This window comes from Staurois parvus, unplaced genomic scaffold (genome assembly GCF_062004578.1).
Source record: "Staurois parvus isolate SC_StPar_1 unplaced genomic scaffold, SC_StPar_1.0 ptg001451l, whole genome shotgun sequence".
Lineage (NCBI taxonomy): Eukaryota > Metazoa > Chordata > Amphibia > Anura > Ranidae > Staurois > Staurois parvus.
In genome coordinates, this window is record NW_028319247.1 from 399,323 (window position 1) to 418,659 (window position 19,337).

Sequence of the window (19,337 nt, forward strand, 5' to 3'; positions counted from 1 at the left end):
AAGTACAAATCTTTTAAACCCCAGGTTAGGATGGACAGAAGTATTGTCACATAAAGCATCATGTATTGGATTTGGCACATAAAGCAGCTCCCTTTTATGTATATTATTTGTGTATTTAGTGGTTTGCCCGGAATTCAGCTTAAAATGCAAAACAAAATTGCACCTTTTTTAGTTTTGTTTTGTGTGACCATCTGAATTGACTAGACGAAGTTTTTAACACTTGCCCATGTATTAACTTTTATTAAAAAAAAACAAACATTTTATATGTCCAGAGCTAGTACCAAGAAATGTATTGAAGTTGTCATTGTTTGCAGATGTTTGCAGTGTGTTATGAAGCCGATAGTCCGGCTGCTTTGTGCAGTAAAGCAAAGTGTTGAACCTCGTCTGTGGGCAATGCATTTCATATGCAGAAGGCAGTGTGCGTCTGCTTAGCATGCCGGTCACCGAGAAGTGATTTACTATGCAGAAGGCTCAGCGAGGGAGGGAGACGCGGGCCACCGTAATGCTGCTGCTGTGCAGGTGTAACAACCTGGAAGCCCATTTGCAGTAAATTCATCTTAGAAACAGCCAGAGTAGGCCAAGTCCTGCAAGCTCCCTGCATCGCACTACACAACACCTGCCTGAGCGCTTGTCAGCAGATAATAATAAAGTCCAGCAATCCTGCCAGGCAGGTACTGAGCACATAGATAATGAGGTTAGACGACTGCAGAGAGTTCAGGACATCCAGGTGTTGGAGCATCCTCGCAGATTCTCACTACGTAGCCTGTTCCTCAGGCTTGGCACAGATAATCAGATATCTCACGGAGTGAGCGGCTGCACCTCTGGCTCCTATTAGACAGCATGTGGTCAGACTGTTGGGCCATCATTCACAAATCTTCCCCCCTACTACAGGATGTGTAAACGGTTTCACTGAACACAATCTTAACCAGGAGCGGACTGACCATTCGAGCAACCGTGCACTGCCCGAGGGCCCGGGGTCAGTAGGGGGCCCCATGAAATGCCCCTGGTACCTTTTTTATAGGCTTTTTTGAGTGTGGACAAGGACACAGGGGCCCCATGATCCCCTATTCCCTGGGGGCCCCATGAGTTGGCAGTCTGTCCCTGATCTTAACATTACCCCATGGTAACTTCAAGAGGTTGTGCAGGCTTAATAGAAGTTACAAAGTTGTTTTCACTTGTTCTGGGAAATGGTCAGGATTTCTCATTTATTTTGCTTGATCATTGTCACCGGGGCAGAAGGTGATGGTAAATTCAAAACGTTGTCACCAGTAGTGTAGATGGAAAAGCCTCCAAAGGGGACACTGTCCAGTGTATCAAATTCCACTTCCTTAGACCCAGTCAGTATGGTTACCTGCTCCATCCACAGGCAGCTTTACTCTTCAACAAGACACGGCGGTTGGATCCGACACACATTTTACTTCAGCTAATTGCAGTACCGAGGATGTTTTTCTAGTCTTTTGAAGTGTAAGAACGACTTCACTAAGCCTTGTCTTTGCAAAGTACTAATACTGACTGAGAGAACATGAAAGAAGCAGGGAGGGTATAGCTAGTACCAGGGGCGGACTGACAACTCATGGGGTCCCCGGGCAATAGGGGATCATGGGGCCCCTCTGTCCTTGCCCAAACTCAAAAAAGCCTATGAAAAAGGTACCAGGGGCATCTCATGGGGCCCCCTACTGACCCCGGGCCCTCGGGCAGTGCCCGCGTTTCCAAATGGTCAGTCCGCCCCTGGCTAGGACTGAGCTAACTAGCACTAAACAGGACGGGAAGACAGAGGGAGAAATCAAATCACATAATAAACAGGTTGTAGTGGCCCAAAACTCTCACTAGATGCTTCAAAACAATAACAACCTAATACAGTTCACACAGAAATCTGTCCACACAAAAAGATTATATAAAGGTGAGGCAGAACAAAAGTCAGAGTTACTTTGAGGAGATTTCCTGCTGTGCCTCTGAGAACAGAAATTAAAACACAATTTCCTGGATGGGAACAAGGACAGCAATAAAGGCCTTAAAGTGGCAGTGAAGTCTACATTTTTGTATTGTGTTCCTTGCATGTTTGTGCACTGAATGCCATGGGTGCAAGCTGCACATGCTCAGTTTGGTGTGTATTGCTAGTTTTTGCTAGAGGTTTTATTTTTTTTTTCTTGGGAGAGTGCATGTGATCAGCACAGGGCCAATCAGCACTGTCCACACCGAGGGTCAGAGGTCCTACAGCCTCATAGGACAATCAGGGGAGAATGAAAACTACTCCTACAAGCTTTAACCAGTGCTCTGCTGGAGATTGATAGAAGTCACAAGACTGCTGATTGAAAAAAGGTATTTAGCGGTTTATATTTACTATAATAATTTCATTTCCATGTTCTGTGTACTGTGAGAGACCAGATATAGATATCACAACTCTAAGGGCTCTTTCACACGGCCGTTCCGGATTACATTAATGGATGTAAACAGATGATCATCCGTTTACCTGCGAGTAAGATGTACTATATGCTTACCTGCAGGTATGGATGTAAACAGACATACGGTCCATTTTTGCATTGGTAAAGGATGTAAAAAAACAGATGTAAACTGATGAAAACTGATGTAAATGGATGAAAAACTGATGTGAACTGCTACTTTTTTTCTTGAAAAAAAATGTGACTGAATTGATGAAAATAACAGAACGCCCGTGTGAAAGGACCCAAAACAAACAACCTGCTCGGTGCTCTGGTTTGGAGCATAAGAGATATGCAAAGTATCTCCTGCCAAAACCTCTTTCTCCTAGCCATGTTTTATGTCTGAGTCAGGGGCGGACTGACAACTGATGGGGCCCCCGGGCAATAGGGGATCATGGGGCCCCTGTGTCCTCGCCCACACCCAAAAAAGCCTCTGAAAAAGCCAATGAAAGGTACCGGGGGCATCTCATGGGGCCCCCTACTGACCCCGGGCCCTCGGGCAGTGCCCGAGTGCTCGAATGGTCAGTCCGCCCCTGGTCTGAGTACACTGTACAGCGCACACACCATGCACTATCAGCTAATTCCCAGTATCTGTAAGGTGGGCCATGTTCCAGGGAGCATAGAACTCTTGTGGCCCTGGGCAGGTGTTTCCTCATCAGTGGTCGCCCAGTGGTCGTAGAGCATCGCTGTGGGACCTGTAAGAACCTGCAATGAAGATGGAGGGGTTGTGAAGGATGCCTGGACCCATTACTGCTGAGGTAGGTGTGTTTGGTGCATACTTACACATTATGAAAAAATCTACCCCCACCTATAAAAATGACTCCCGCTTTAAGCAGGCAGCACTCTGCAAAGATGGCAACCAAAATGCTCCTACCCAGTCTTTCACACTGTTGTTCTGAAACAAGCACAACTAAATATGACTTACTGCTACTAGTTCTAACATAACCTGGATAAATGAAAACTTTTACAGACGTTGACCAATTTACAGATATTGACCAATTTCCCCACTCAGCATGCTCCTTAGGAAAGCTGACAAGAAATCTATGGACTCTTGAGCTAGGTGAGACAGGGTGCATCCTACTAGTCCAACACGATACACAACTGGCGTGATAAAATACACATCAGGATATTTGTAGGTTCAGTTCTTTATTACAATACCAGGATGTTCATTTGCACAATGTAACCTGTAGAGCGTTAGTACTAGATATGAAGGAATCAAGTCATAGGTACAATAGTTTCATCTTTATGTGCAATGACCCCTTTGTAAATGGGTGTTCATAAATATGATACTAATGTATATTATAAAGAGCATGTGTGGTTAATATCTTGAATTGATGTAAATTAGAGGGAGTTGTTTAGGGGAGGATGTTTATTTGTGTAATATAAATCTATTAAATCTCAACAGAAATGACAAAGTGGATCCAGCACAGAGATATGACCAGGAGGGATGGGGGAGAAGAAGGAGGTAGTTGGCTTGGTAATTAAAGCAAACTCACAGTTGCACCCCATCGTTAGGTATTACGTAAGTCACTGGCCACCCAGTGAAAGGTACAGCCGTGTCAAGGGGTTAATTCAGTGTCTACGAAGAAGTGAAATATCTGTTTTGGGTGGACTGACCCTTTAATGAAGTGCAGGAGAAAGCAGCTAACTATAAAGAAACAGCTCGAATGATCTGGAAATCCAGGACATTCAGATTAAGAGTTCAGGGCGCGAGCGGTAATTGGTTTTCTTTGCTGTTCCTTAAGCAAGCTAAGAGCAGTTTTTTAAGTAAAATGAAGCCCTGGAGCAGCCGAGTGTTGGGCTGTTTAGAGACGCACGCTTACCCTCCCTAACTTCCAGCTCTCACCGCATTCACGTGGCAGAACGGAAAGGCGTCCCTGAAATTTACGCTCTAAAAGAAAATTAAGCATTGACTTTTTCCCAGATTTACAACAGCTTCCTCAAAAGCATTACTGCGCAGAGCGGCGGGGATTGAGTCATATAGATCGCAGGCTTTCAGAGAGAAAAAAAGTGATTTAGGCTTAGAACATTTCTGCAGTTTTTTTTTTTTATTCCTTTACTAAAAGTTCTATAACTCACCGTTAACTTCTGAAGCTTAAAACTAAGCAGGGAACAATGTGAAAGTTTATGTCGCTCGTTATGTTCAGCCCCAAATAAACAACTCGGCCCCATTAAATCACAAGCTTTAAATTAGGTACTTCTTCCAGCTGCTCTTCTGGAAGCCGCATTCAAATGGCACTTATGCTGGACAGATGGAAGATTTAGGACAGGTAACAGCTACATATAAAACACAGATTCTTATGTTAAAGTGCAACTTAAAAATCCATCTGCAAGTCTTTCAGGCTGCTTGCGTAGCAGGAGAAGGGTAATTTCCGAGGAGAATAATGTGAAATAACTAGCTTTTACTGTAGGATGGTCTTTTGTCTTTGGTTGGGTGGTATGGAAGAACAAAATAGACTTCACAAAAATCTGAGGCCTGCATCAGGAAATAAAGACCGTCTCCATCCCCTTTGTGTTTCTGTGGGTTCTGGACACCAATTAGCCATTAAAGGTAAACTATGAAGGCAGTAACAACAGTAATACAACTTTTTTCATTAACTTACATAGGTGGTTCAAATGGCACACGTTGGTAGAGTAACTCTTCTTCTATAGTAACTTTTATTGCAGATAAATAATGGATTCCAAGCAGAAGCAACGTGCCGTCATTGAGTTCTCAATGAAGAAGGGGTGCAGGCTGTCCGACATCTACAGAAGGCTACAGAATGTTCACCGGGATGGCACCATTGTTAAGAGCAATGTGCACCAATGGATGAAGAAAGAAACCAGCCTTGAAGACAAACCATGCAGTGGGAGCCCATCAACTGTGAGTGGACAGATGAGTCACAATCCATGAGCTTGCTGCACAACTGGATTTTTTTACTATATTACCAATGTTTTGGACCAGGGTGGTGCTGTGGACATAGAAAATCTTGATTTCAGCGAGGCATTTGATACAGTTCCACATAATGATCTAATACAAAAGTTGTACAAGCTAGGACTTAGCCCATGGCTGGTTCAGTGGATATGCAGCTGGCTAAAGGATAGAAACCAGAGTGTGGTTGTAAATGGGGTCCACTCGTAAAAGAGACCAGTCACTAGTGGTGTACCCCAAGGCTCTGTACAAGGTCCTGTCTATGCAATCTATATGTAAGTGATATAACTAAAGGTTTGTTGGGTAAAGTATGTGTTTTTGCTGATGACAAAAGTGTGCAATAGGGTGGATATCCCTGGAAGTGTCTGTAATATGGAACATGATATGGCATTGCTGGAAGATTGATAAAAAAAAGTGGAAATTGCAGTTCAATGTTTCTAAATGTAAAATAATACACCTAGGGAAAAAGAATCCCTTGAGAGAGTACAACATTGGGGGTACAGTGTTGGCCAGCACTTCAGAGGAAAAGGACTCGGGGGTACTTATTTTAGATGATTGCAAAATGAGCAAACAGTGTGACCAGGCAGAGGGGAAAGCAAATAGAATTCTAGAATGCATCACTAGAGGGGTCACCAGCAAGAGGAAGGAGGTCCTGATTCCTCTATATAGATCTTTATATCACGAGAGGGGTCACCAGCAAGAGGAAGGAGGTCCTGATTCCTCTATATAGATCTTTATATCACTAGAGGGGTCACCAGCAAGAGGAAGGAGATCCTGATTCCTCCATATAGATCTTTATATCACTAGAGGGATCAATATCACTAGAGGGGTCACCAGCAAGAGGAAGGAGATCCTGATTCCTCCATATAGATCTTTATATTACTAGAGGGGTCATCGGCAGAATGAAGGAGGTCCTGATTCCTCTATCTAGATCTTTACATCACTAGAGGGGTCACCAGCAGGAGGAAGAAGGTCCTGATTCCTCTATATAGATCTTTATATCACTAGAGGGGTCACCAGCAGGAGGAAGGAGGTCCTGATTCCTCTATATAGATCTTTAGTTAGACCTCATTTAGAATACTGTGTCCAGCTCTGGAGACCTCACTTACAAAAAAGATATTGATAGGATAGAACGAGTCCAGAGACGGGGAACAAGAATGATGAAAGGTCTGGGGAATAAAACTTATCAAGAGCAACTTCAGAAACTTAACATGTACAGTCTGGAGGAAAGAAGGGAAAGGGGAGACATGACTGAATCCTTTAAATGCATCAAGGGGGTGAATAAGGTTCAGGAGCAGGGGCAGACTGACCATTTAAGCACTCGGGCACTGCCCGAGGGTCGGGGTCAGTAGGGGGCCCCATGAAATGCCCCTGGTACCTTTTATAGGCTTTTTTGGGTATGCTTTGAGTGTGGTCAAGGACACAGGGGCCCCATGAACCCCGATTGCCCGGGGGCTCCATGAGTTGTCAGTCCACCCCTGTTCAGGAGGGCAGGATTTTCAACTCAAAATCAAGAACACGGGGACATGACCTTAAACTAACTGGAGGAAAGTGCAAAACTAATCTCAGAAAGCACTATTTTACTGAAAGGGTAGTTCATGTTTGGAATAAACTTCCAGCAGAGGTAGTAAGCCAGTCAACAGTAAATAGCTTCAAACATGCTTGGGACAAGCATAGATCTATACTTAGACAAAAAAGTTAACATGATGAGATTTGAGCCATACAAAATGTATAGCTCAAATCGCACTGCACAGACATCGCATGTGATTGGCATAGAGATGCGGTGTGGTTCCTAGGCGAATCACATGCGATGTGCTGAACCGCATTAGTGTGAACCAGGGCTGAACAGTTATTCTATCTTCCTCCCATTCTATCTCGTGGCATCATTGCAGCTACAGTTAAAAGATATTTCTGCCACCCTGCACACTGAAATGATTGATGCTCCTGTAATACATCTCTGTTCTCTGTCAATACATCTGTGGTTCTAGATCCAGTTCACTTGTGACAATACTGTACCAGTGGAGGCCTAGCTTTGATTTCTGCCCTGGGACTCATATTGCCTAAAACCACACTATTCATTTATATGGCTATCACACGAAAAGGCTGGAACTTCAATCTGGTAAACTTTCACAGGTCGATAAGCCAGTTACTGTAAAGGGACAAAGTCCAGCTTAGACGTTTCTGGTGTTGGTAACTCTATAGAGAGGTGTATATAAAAAGAAGGATTAATGTGATTATGTTGTCTGATAGTTGTCTTCTTGTCTGCCTTATGGCTGCGTGATGATACTGATCGCAGAAAATTTTGCAGTGTACATGGCTTCTGATTGCTCTCATAATAAGATCAGTTTTCAATCAAGTTACTGTGTCCTCATTCAGTTAAGCCCCTTGTTCAAACTGAAATTAAATTAAACCCTTCTGTATTTAGCCAGGCTGAGCAGTAATTGCATCTATAGTCTCCAAAAATAACCCAGGAGTCATTCAACACTTCATTTTGATGGCCAGACGAAGATAGGAAAGGAAACATGAACTATGTAGGGCCAGGTTGCTCCTGAACACACAACGTTCTCTATAAAGCAGGTGCAATGCATACACACTGCAGGATATGGTTATCGTCTTGTTCATTATTCCACATCCCAGCCTTTCACTGCTTCCTAATATTACAGAATCTCTTCTCAATTTAATCTGGAAGAAAAAACATCAATTCACATGTATTTTGGAAAAATCACACTTATTTGTTACTGAATTCACTCAGAGAACATGTAGAAATAACGGAATAGAATTTACAAGGAAGCAGTCAGGAAAGAAAGATAGATACAATGCTGACTTTATTCTTGCTTCATACCATAGTGCTTCACTGACCTGGAACATGTAAAGAGTCAGCAAAGTAGGGAATCAGGATCGCACACAATACCAATTATAGGCAGAAGTGTGTTTACTGCGAGCAAACAGGACGTTTGCCTAGGGCAGCAATTTTTTAGGGGGGTGGCACTGCCCCCCAGAAGAAGGGACACAAGTAGCAGGGATGGGGACCTGGTCAGCTCTACCATGAGATCAGGAGGAGGCCGCGCGCTGCTGCATGGCTGGCCGTGGCACGGGGAGGCGCTTTTGCATGTGTGTTGGTTGGTGGTGGCGGTGGGAGATTGTGGCGATGGGCCTTGGTGGCAGCACTGGGGTAGGCGGGGGTGCTGGTGGGGTGGGGGGTGCCCGATTTTAGGGTTGCCTAGGGCAGCACATGAAATACATCACTGTTCATAGGTGCGAAGCAAGGATGACAAACCTTGAGACAGCAGGCCATAGATGGATCTTGCTCAATCATCCAAAATTAAACCAGTAGGTGGCCCTGTTGGCACCACCTGGTGCTTGAAACATCACATGAGCCAAGTGCAAAATTGTCAGGTGAATCAGATGCAGTCACTGCTTTGGTTTTGATTTCACAAACGTTTTATTGGGTTTTTGAGTTTTGGTACAGGGTATGTAAAAGATTTGCATGTAGAAAAATGCAACATCGGTAAGGATCCGGAGGCAAGAAAATAATAAAAGAGCCACCAAATAGGACGAAAGTGATATTGCAAATAGCATCTCAAACTACAAGGTACAGGTGAGTGAACATGTTCCACCTCAATTTGACCTTGGAGATGCTCCATTGGCGACTAGTGATGCCTATGGAGGTGCTTGCCTCACTGAGAGGAAGATGTTCCAGAACTCAAGAGAGGGTTTATAGGTGAGAGGAGGGGAAGAGAGTGAAGAGTATCTGGCTAGAAACCTTGGTAGATGGCAGTTAGGAAAGAAAGATCAAAGGGATAACCATGGGTCCCAAAGTGTCGGTAAGTATAAATATGAGCTTCTCGTGAGCCATGGTTCCCATAAGCCACTGCTTAACTTCAGAGAAACTAAGGAACATTTGACACCAGCCTCTGGCCAGTGTCTGCTAGGCTGCCAGGAACACAAACCCCACCAGTTTCCTCTGGGCTTTGGTCAAGGATGGGATTGACTGACTCAGCAGTGCTTCCCAGGGACTGCGTGCAAAAGAAACATTTAAGATCATTTGAATCACTGCATTGACCCAAGACCAAAATCTTAGGGCATATCCACCAAATGGAGGAAAATGCCTGGTTCCTTACATCCCCAAAAAAACAGAGAAGATGCACAGGAGGCAAATATGACTACCCGTACCAGGGAGAGCAGTTTGTAAGCGTTCTAATGGGGCGAATATGCTCTGAGGACACTTCAAAGAGTTGAACCAGATTTGCTTCCAGGCAGATTGAGCGAACGTTTTGCCATTTGGGGATGTAGGAAAGTGTGCGAGGGCCTATTGTATCCATTAAGGCTGCATATAGATCAGACAGTAAGCCTTTAAGGCAGTGGTTCTTAACCTGGGTTCGATCGAACCCCAGGGGTTCAGTGAGTCAGTCTCGCGGGTTCGGCAGAGGTGAAGACCCACACCCGACTCATATGATTCGTGCAGTAAATATTCATTATTATGTTTTTGTTTTTGTGTGAAAATCATGTTTTAATGGTTTTGTTCTTTGTTCTTAACGGTTTTGTTAATTTTGTGCACCTATGTATAAATATATACCTATGTTTTGAATTTTAAAAATCATATTTTATTTTTCCAATTAAGAAGGGTTCGGTGAATGCGCATATGAAACTGGTGGGGTTCAGTACCTCCAACAAGGTTAAGAACCACTGCTTTAAGGGAAGGGTCCTTACGGCAGCATTTTCAAATAGAGTTAAGCATTTGCGAAAGATTGGTTCACTGTTAGAGTATCTAGACAGCCATGGGTGCAGCAGTTGTTTGGACACAAAAGCCAGAACTAGAGATTCCTCCATCCACACTTGGAATGGATGGGGGAATTGAGCGATTTCACTCGGTCAACCAGAGGGGCTTTAAATGGTGCCCAAAAGCACCATGCAAATGTGATCTGATTGGATCTGAATTTCAAACCATCTATGACCGTCTTTAGTCTTATTTTATATTTCCTGCTTTTAATGAAACCATTCCTGAAAATTCCCCCAGCAAGGTGTGATTACATTTATTTTTTCTTAGTGTGTCAATGCTTACTCAGTTCAGCTGCATTGTCACATTGTCATTTTTCCAGATGTACATTACAAGCAGACACTCCAACATATCCATAGCCATATAAAGAGTCTAAATGTCATGTGCAGAGAAAGAAATAGACAAAATAAGGGGAAAACTATTTTTTTTAACAAAAAAGTGATCCTTTTTTACTTACAGTGCACAACAAAACCAAGTAGAGAGTTTGAGAGTTTAGTTCACTTTAAAGCTGAGCTCTAGGAATTCAGCCACTTTGTAAAATGTGCTGGTTTCCTTGAGTCAAATGAGGTGCAAGCCACCTTGTGGACTTATTTTAATTTACATCCGACAGTGTTATGGAGCTCCAGGAGTGCAGCTATCACAACACTCCCAGGACTCTCACAGGAGAGACTCTATGTTCTCACACACAGCATCTCTACCCGCTCCTCTCCTCCACTGATCATTCACAGGAGCCTTTGTATTCTGTGAATGAGTTCAGTTAATACAAAGTTCTGTGATTAGGCAAGAGTGGAGGGGTGGGCACAGTGGCTGCATGCAATTCTGCAGCCTCAGGAGCCAAAACGATCCAGCATGGGAGTGCTAGAAGCATAACAATAATTATTTCCCTGGCACTCAAACAAATAGTAATCAGCAAATTAGTTGGCATGCATCTTGTCGGATTTATCCCCCACTAATCCAGTACATTTTACAAAGTAACTAAATGCCTGGAGCTCAGCTTTAAAGTGTATGTACAGTCAAACTTGTTTTTGTCATAGGTAAGGTAAGAAAGGGTTAGAAGCCCTGTCAGTCTATTTTATGCTGATTTTTGTCCCTATGGTGACAGTTGTCATTGGAAAAGCTAGGACCTGTGTCGATGGCATCAGTTTGGGATTTGGCCTTGTGTCCATGGCATCAGTTTGGGATTTGGCCTTGTGTCCATGGCATCAGTTTGGGATATGGCCTTGTGTACATGGCATCAGTTTGGGTTTTGGGCTTGCGTCCATGGCATCAGTTTGGGTTTTGGCCTTGTGTCCATGGCATCAGTTTAGGTTTTGGCCTTGTGTCTATGGCATCAGTTTAGGTTTTGACCTTGTGTCTATGGCATCAGTTTAGGTTTTGGCCTCCTGTCCATGGCATCAGTTTGGGCTTTGGCCTTGTGTCCATGGCATCACTTTGGGCTTTGGTCTTGTATCAATGACATCAGTTTGGGTTTTGGTCTTGTGTTTATGGCATTAGTTTGGGTTTTGGTCTTGTGTCAATGGCATCAGTTTGGGTTTTGGTCTTGTGTCCATGGCATCAGTTTGGGTTCTGGCCTTGTGTCATTGGCATCAGTTTGGGTTCTGGCCTTGTGTAAATGGCATCATTTTGGGCTTTGGCCTTGTATCAATGGCATCATTTTGGGTTTTGATCTTATGTCAGCATCAGTTTGGGTTTTGACCTTGTGTCAATGGCATCAAGTTGGATTTTGGCCTTGTATCAATGGCATCAGTTTGAGTTGACTGTCTGACCTGATTTGAGCAGGTTTTGCATGACAGGTTTTGCACTGACATGAACAAAAGAGTTCTAAAAGTTCCCTCCGTCACAAAACTAGAAAAAAACTAAAAAATTTTGTTTGTACATTCACTGTAAGTATTTCTGCTTGTTTGATGGGAGTGAACTTATTGATGCGGTCAGTCATCCCTCTGGAGGGTTGTGTTTGTTATGAAAATAATCGGCTTCTGCGCTGAGCTGACACTGTACTCTGCAGTGTTGTGATTTACCCTACAGAGGAAATTGCAGAAGAGACTCCTCTTCATTTGTATTCTGAGAGATTTTCCACGTTGCGTTCCTCGGCTGCGCTTGTATTATAGAGAACTATCCATGCAGTTACATCATTTATGAGGTTCGCAGTCTTTACAAGCCACCCAGGAAACAGTTAACCTTCAGAGTCAACATTAGCCTTTCTTGGGACAACGCGGCGCAGTCCCCACAGCCACTTCCTGCATGAAGCTTCAATTAATTTTTTCTTCGGAGTCGCAGGCCAATAATAAGGAGTAGTGAACTGCAGCTTAGCGGAATCCCCCGGGTATGTTTGGTGTAACTTGTCTTTATTTCATCATAATAAGCCTTCCCTGCACATGTCCCGGCTTGTTTCCTCTAATAGACTGCTGGACAATGACATTTCTGTTTAGTGAGAGGGATTACGGAAGTCTTTTCTATGAACCTGGTTAATGTGAAACAAGGTGCTGCTAAAATCATGAATCATGGCCATGATACCCTCAGAATCTATGAGCTGTAACCCCAGCTCCCCAACACACACACAGAGGACATCGCACTGAATGACAGCATACCCTACAGAATGGAGGCTAGACAAAAGTTCCACGGGAATCACAGGGGACTTTTTTCACCTGCCTCAGGCCCAGTAAGATATGATATTACAAGGACCGCACCAAATGTAATGCACAAGTAGGCACAACTTATTTGTTAATTTACATAGGTGGTTCAAATTTCACGTTGGTAGAGTAAATCTTCCTCTATATCAACTTTTTTCCTTCTTTTTTTATTGCAGGTAAATATTGGATGCCATAGAGAAGCATTGTGCCGTCATTGAATTCTTGACAAAGGACGGATGCAGGCAGTGGTCACAGTTGATGGTCTCCTATTGCATGGTTTATCTTCAGTGCTGGTTTCACCTTCTTTAAGTGTCTTCATCCATCTGTGCACATTTCTCATGTCAATGGAGTCATCTCCATAAACATTCTATAGCCTTCTGAGAATGTCAGATGGCCTGAACTTCTCCTTCATCAAGAACTCAAGGACAGCATGTTACTTCTGCTAGGAATCCATTATTTACCTGCAATGAAAGAAGAAGTTACTATAGAGGAAGAGTTACTCTACCAACATGTGACATTTGAACCACCTATGTAAGTTTATAAAAAAAAGTTACCTTTAACCTTAAAAAAGGAATGGGATTGGCAGCTACATGTAACAGCTCTGTTATTGCCACAACTCTGCGGGCCGGTTCACACTATAGAAATGCAGTCCAGATGCGTTCCGGATGCTTTTCCGCATGCGCATGTTCTGGTGCATTTTTGACGTGTTCCAGTGCGTTTTTTTTATGCATTCCTGTTCATTTTTTCCCCTCTCTTTTTCTTCAATTTACATAGGGACATGTGCGTTCCAGTGCGTTTTTGATGTGTTTTGGTACATTGCAGTGCTTTTTTTATGCGCTTAATCGTGTTCCAGTGCAGTTCTGTTCAGGAAAAAAATGCACTATGTTCTACTTTTTTTCTGCAACTGGAGTGCACTGGAACTGCAAGCACTGATGTGAACTATGACATTGAAAACCATACAACCTACTTTCTGTGCATTTAGGATGCAGAAAAAAAGCAACTGAAGCACGTGGAGTGTGAACTGGCCCTGAGACTTTGTCAATACATCTGGAAGAAGAGGAGCCTGTGTTACTCACAGCATCAAATTAAACTTTCATTCTCCAGATGTGTCTCTACAATAGAAGTGTGTGACAGTTTACTTTATGGGGGTGCTAGGTGGCCAGTTAGCTTTTTGGGCCCTAACGTGGTATCTGACCCCTGACACCTGTTAAAGGCCATCTTCATCTGTCCCTGATGAATTATCCATAATATAGATTAAATAACTGGGGAGCCCAGCTGAATGGCCGGGAGTGACACCTTCGTTGAAGTGTTACTAAACCCAGGGCCCTATATTCACTATATTCGGTCTCCCACAGTACACAGAACATGGAAATGCAATTATTTTAGTAAATATAAACTGCTAAATACCTTTTCTCATCAGCTGTATATAGCAGTCTTGTGACTTCTATCAGTGTCCAGCAGAGCACTGGTTAATCTTGCAGGAGGAGTTTTCATTCTCCCTTGACTGATGAGGCTGCATAACCCCTGCCCTCTGTCTGGACAGTGTTAATTGGCCCTGTGCTGACCGAATGCACTCTCCCAAAGAAAAAAAAATTATCTAGCCATACACACCAAACTGAGCATGTGCAGAGTGACTCCTAGGGTTTTGTACTATCAGCAGATGGACTGGGGACTGTAAAAGGGGAGGATCAGAGAAGACAGGATCAAATTGCCTTTTTACACAATGCAGAGGATTAACCCCTTAGGTTCCACAGTGAGTAAAACAAGCATGTTTTACTGCATATACAGACTGATTGTACGGTTGTGGGTTTATTAACTCTTTGAAGCCCAATTTCAGGAAATCTACATACCCTCCTTGCTGTGTCTGCACTACAAGGGTTTTTTGCTCATTTTATCTAGGGGAGAGAAGAAACTACTTTACCTACCTGATCCTCCACTCACCCAGCAGATGGCACTCCCCCATACTCCGGCAGTGGACTGTACCTTGGTCACAAAGGAGGCACTATAGGACCACAGGAGGTGACCCTGGTGAGCATCCAGTGCACAGAAAGCCGGACATCACTTTTGCCTGAATCACGGTACATCACTGCCATGTATTGCAGCCTCTTCCCTTCCCTCCATTGTATCAATATTCCCAGACTGATCATCACCTCATAAATAGTGTTCACTGCAATTCTGACATAGATCTCTCCTTGCAGATGGCTCATTCATCTCGGAAGATGCAAATATGACATCCTCACAGTTTTATTTACTTTCTGTCTTGTTACACAGGCAATAAAATGGGAGTTGTTTTGTCCCCCGTGCATGATTACAGTCATTTATACGGCATGAACCAGCTATTTATCTGGATTATTTGTGTTTGCTTTGTGAAATTAGCATCTTATAATGTACTTTTATTGTTCGTTATCCTCAGAAGACTTTCCTGTTTCATTATGTAAGACATGAGAGGATTTTTCATTCCTGAAACTGGTTTATTCAGTAAGTCAGGAAACCAAAAGTGCAATGATCAGAGCGGAGAACTTGCTGGGAGATTATCTTTGCTGTCACTTTTGTTCCCATATTTGTATTGCAGCACAGTAAGTGCACCGCTAACACTGCAGTGTACTACATGCACCTCTATGAAACCTTCCAATTCACTTACTAGCTAAGGGTGCCATACCTATTGTCTACATTTTATAGAAAAATAGTGTGTGACTGTGGGGGGGGACATTAGAGTGTAAGCTCCTCTGGTACAGAGACTGATGTGACTGGCCCAGTGGTGTTCTCTGTACAGCACTGCAGTATATGTCACAGCTATATAAATGTATAATAATAATAGTGTGTGACTGTGGGGGAGGGAACATTAGAGTGTAAGCTCCTCTGGTACAGAGACTGATGTGACTGTGGGGGGAGGGGACATTAGAGTGTAAGCTCCTCTGTACAGAGACTGATGTGACTGTGGGGGAGGGGACATTAGAGTGTAAGCTCCTCTGGTACACAGACTGATGTGACTGGCTCAGTGTTCTCTGTACAGCACTGCGGTATATGTCAGATATATATAAATGTATAATAATAATAGTGTGTGATTGTGGGGGGGGGGGGACATTAGAGTGTAAGCTCCTCTGGTGCAGAGACTGATGTGACTGTGGGGGAGAGGACATTAGAGTGTAAGCTCCACTGGTACAGAGACTCATGTGACTGTGGGGGAGGGGATATTAGAGTGCAAGCTCCTCTGGTACAGAGACTGATGTGACTGTGGGGGAGGGGACATTAGAGTGTAAGCTCCTCTGGTACAGAGACTGATGTGACTGTGGGGGAGGGGACATTAGAGTGTAAGCTCCTCTGGTACAGAGACTGATGTGACTGGCTCAGTGTTCTCTGTACAGCGCTGCAGTATATGTCAGATATATATAAATGTATAATAATAATAGTGTGTGATTGTGGAGGAGGGGACATTAGAGTGTAAGCTCCTCTGGTCCAGAGACTGATGTTACTGTGGGGGAGGGGACATTAGAGTGTAAGCTCCTCTGGTACAGAGACTGATGTGACTGTGGGGGAGGGGACATTAGAGTGTAAGCTCCTCTGGTACAGAGACTGGTGTGACTGTGGGGGAGGCAACATTACAGTGTAAGCTCCTCTGGTACAGAGACTAATGTGACTCTGGGGGAGGGGACATTAGCGTGTAAGCTCCTCTGGTACAGAGACTGATGTGACTGTGGGGGAGGGGACATTAGCGTGTAAGCTCCTCTGGTACAGAGACTAATGTGACTGTGGGGGAGGGGACATTAGCGTGTAAGCTCCTCTGGTACAGAGACTGATGTGACTGGCTCAGTGTTCTCTGTACAGTACTGCAGTATATGTCACAGCTATATAAATGTATAATAATAATAGTGTGTGACTGTGGGGGAGGGGACATTAGAGTGTAAGCTCCTCTGGTACAGAGACTGATGTGACTGTGGGGGAGGCAACATTACAGTGTAAGCTCCGCTGGTACAGAGACTAATGTGACTGTGGGGGAGGGGACATTAGCGTGTAAGCTCCTCTGGTACAGAGACTGATGTGACTGTGGGGGAGGGGACATTAGCGTGTAAGCTCCTCTGGTACAGAGACTGATGTGACTGGCTCAGTGTTCTCTGTACAGCACTGCGGTATATGTCAGAGCTATATAAATGTATAATAATAATAGTGTGTGACTGTGGGGAGAAGGAACTTAAGTGCCTATGGTTCACAGACGTATCTGAATGGCTCAGTGTTCTCTGTACAGACTGTGGAATATGTCACGGAGCACAAAATAAATAGCAGTAGCATTATTGCTCCCAATTTGAAATAATAGTGACAACTTAACCTGGTGATAACTCCAGCAGAAAAAGTCATACATTACCACTAGTCATTCACTTCTCCTTATCAGTTATGTTTCTCTGGAGATCTGGAGTCTCCATAGCTGAAGCCCCTCAATACAGGTAACACTGACAACAAACAGAGATATAGCAGCTATAACAGGTCTGCTAATGGGACAGATCCCAACACAGACAAGAAGCGCAGACTTCACAGGATTCCAATCTGCCTTTATCATGCAGCAACAGAGACTGTTCTTCAGCTGGTATAATATGTGTATTTCTCTCCAGTCCCAGGGTGATAGTAGAATATGCAGTGCATATTTCAGTGCTGTCTATTCTGCTCTGTCACTGATAACTCCAAGTTATTACTACTGCTCAGGTTCATATTTAACAACCCGAAGCCATGAAAGCGCTAAGATCCATCAACTTGTCTCCTATCTAATCTTTCATCTTTTCATTAGCAATGAGAGTGGGGAGAACAGTTGGTACCTGAGAAAGCGCATAGTTTCTATAGGGATTCAAAGATTTAACATCATGTTCGAATTACATTATTAAAAAAAACAAAACATTAATAATGGTGAGGATTAATGGGAAGGTTTTTGGTTCTTGGACTAGGTGGGGCTCACCTGCCATCCAGAGCAGAGAAGTTTAGAGCCCACTCACATCTATATTAGAGGTATGGTTCAAGCTTGGAAAGTGGAGGACATATGTATGTGAATGAAGTTTGCTAACCCTGTGGACAGATAGTGGTTACGTATCTGACTTGGTGACTTCTGCGCACTGTGCGCTTCAGCATGCGCTGACCCCGCCCTGTCATGTGATGTGGCCTACCACTTGGTGGCTGAGTGGCTGTTGTTCCCAGTTGCTTCCACTTTGTTATAATCCCACTAACAGTTGAGCGTGGAATATTTAGTAGCCAGGAAATGTCACGGATGGACTTATTGCCCAGGTGGCCACCTATCACGGGACCACGCTTGGAGTCACTGAGCTCCTGAGAGCGACCCATTCTTTCACCAATGTTTGTAGAAGCCGTCTGCATGCCAAGGGGCTTGATTGTATACACCTGTGTCCATGGAGGGGATTGGAACACCTGAATCACATGATTTGGACGGCTGGACCAATACTTTTGGCAACATAGTGTACGTGAACGTTACACAGCATTTCAAGAGGACCATATTACATGCATATTTGATGCCCTGAACAGATGCATGAACTGGCCCTTAAACAAGCACCAGCATTCTAGTGTGTAAGGGATGATGGGAAATGAATGGAAAAAAAATAAAGGTTATTAAAATGAACAAATGGAGAGATTACAATATTCAGCAATCAATACAGACTAAACAACAAGCAGTGTGGATGATTTGTCTTTGGTTGCACCAAGTATAAAACATTGTCACAGTCCACAATATTGTTGGGCTTGCAAACACAGAAATATTCTCCTACGTTTTATAGACAAAAAAAACATTTGCTTGTAATTAAAAGAGTAGCAGATCCTCATATGCCTCATATTTTTTTTTTTTAGAAATGACCAAGGCATACTAGTGATTTGATAATTATTTTCTGTCCCTAGATGTCCTCAGACCTCCAGGCAGCATAATTCAACTCACTTCTTCTGAGCCCAGTTCATCCTGAGCCAGTGAATGGACAGTGAATGAAAAGCAGCAGACTGAGTAGCTTACCTCTCTGTGATTCTGTTTTCCCCTGCTATTAGCACATTAACTGGTTGTCTTTTTGTGCTGATTCTTCCTCTCCAAGTCTGAGCTCTGCTGTACAAAAGGCATATACCAAATCAGGTACTTACACTGCTTGCATTTAAAAAAGGACAAATGTAATTTTGTTGTGTGACCTCTCAGTATCAACAAACATTTTAGCTCATAAGGCCCCTTTTACAAGGGGCGGATTCTGCGAGAAGTTTTTTCCGATCAGAAGCAGATCCACTTATAGATCCCCTGTTGAATGGAGCAGAGCAGGCAAATGACACGTGTGTCTGCTCAGTTTATGCAGAGTGGACACAGACAGACCTCGCTCTGCTCTATGGGCAGCCATCCGCTGTCTGTTTACATCCGGCTGCCTTTGATCCAGTCTGCCTACCAGGGGTAGGCAACCTGCGGCTCTCTAGCTGTTGTGGAACTACATTTCCCATGAGGCATTGCAACATTACAAAACTGACAGTTACAGCTATGACTTGCAGAGGCATGATGGAACTTGTAGTCCTGCAACAGCTGGAGAGCCGCAGGTTGCCTACCCCTGGCCTAGACGGAAGAG

General features: G+C 43.7%; 2 long non-coding RNA genes across 2 annotated transcripts in view; one reads left to right on the forward strand and one right to left on the reverse strand.

Annotated features, from left to right (window-relative positions):
* LOC149435902 (uncharacterized) overlaps positions 1–19,337 on the reverse strand; it is a 400,776-nt gene that overhangs the window by 305,863 nt on the left and 75,576 nt on the right. The gene's annotated exons all lie outside the window — the stretch shown is intronic.
* On the forward strand, positions 12,106–15,059 carry LOC149435903 (uncharacterized). Its single transcript, XR_016308349.1, has 3 exons — positions 12,106–12,449; positions 12,933–13,287; positions 14,656–15,059. It is a non-coding gene; the product is annotated as an uncharacterized LOC149435903 (long non-coding RNA).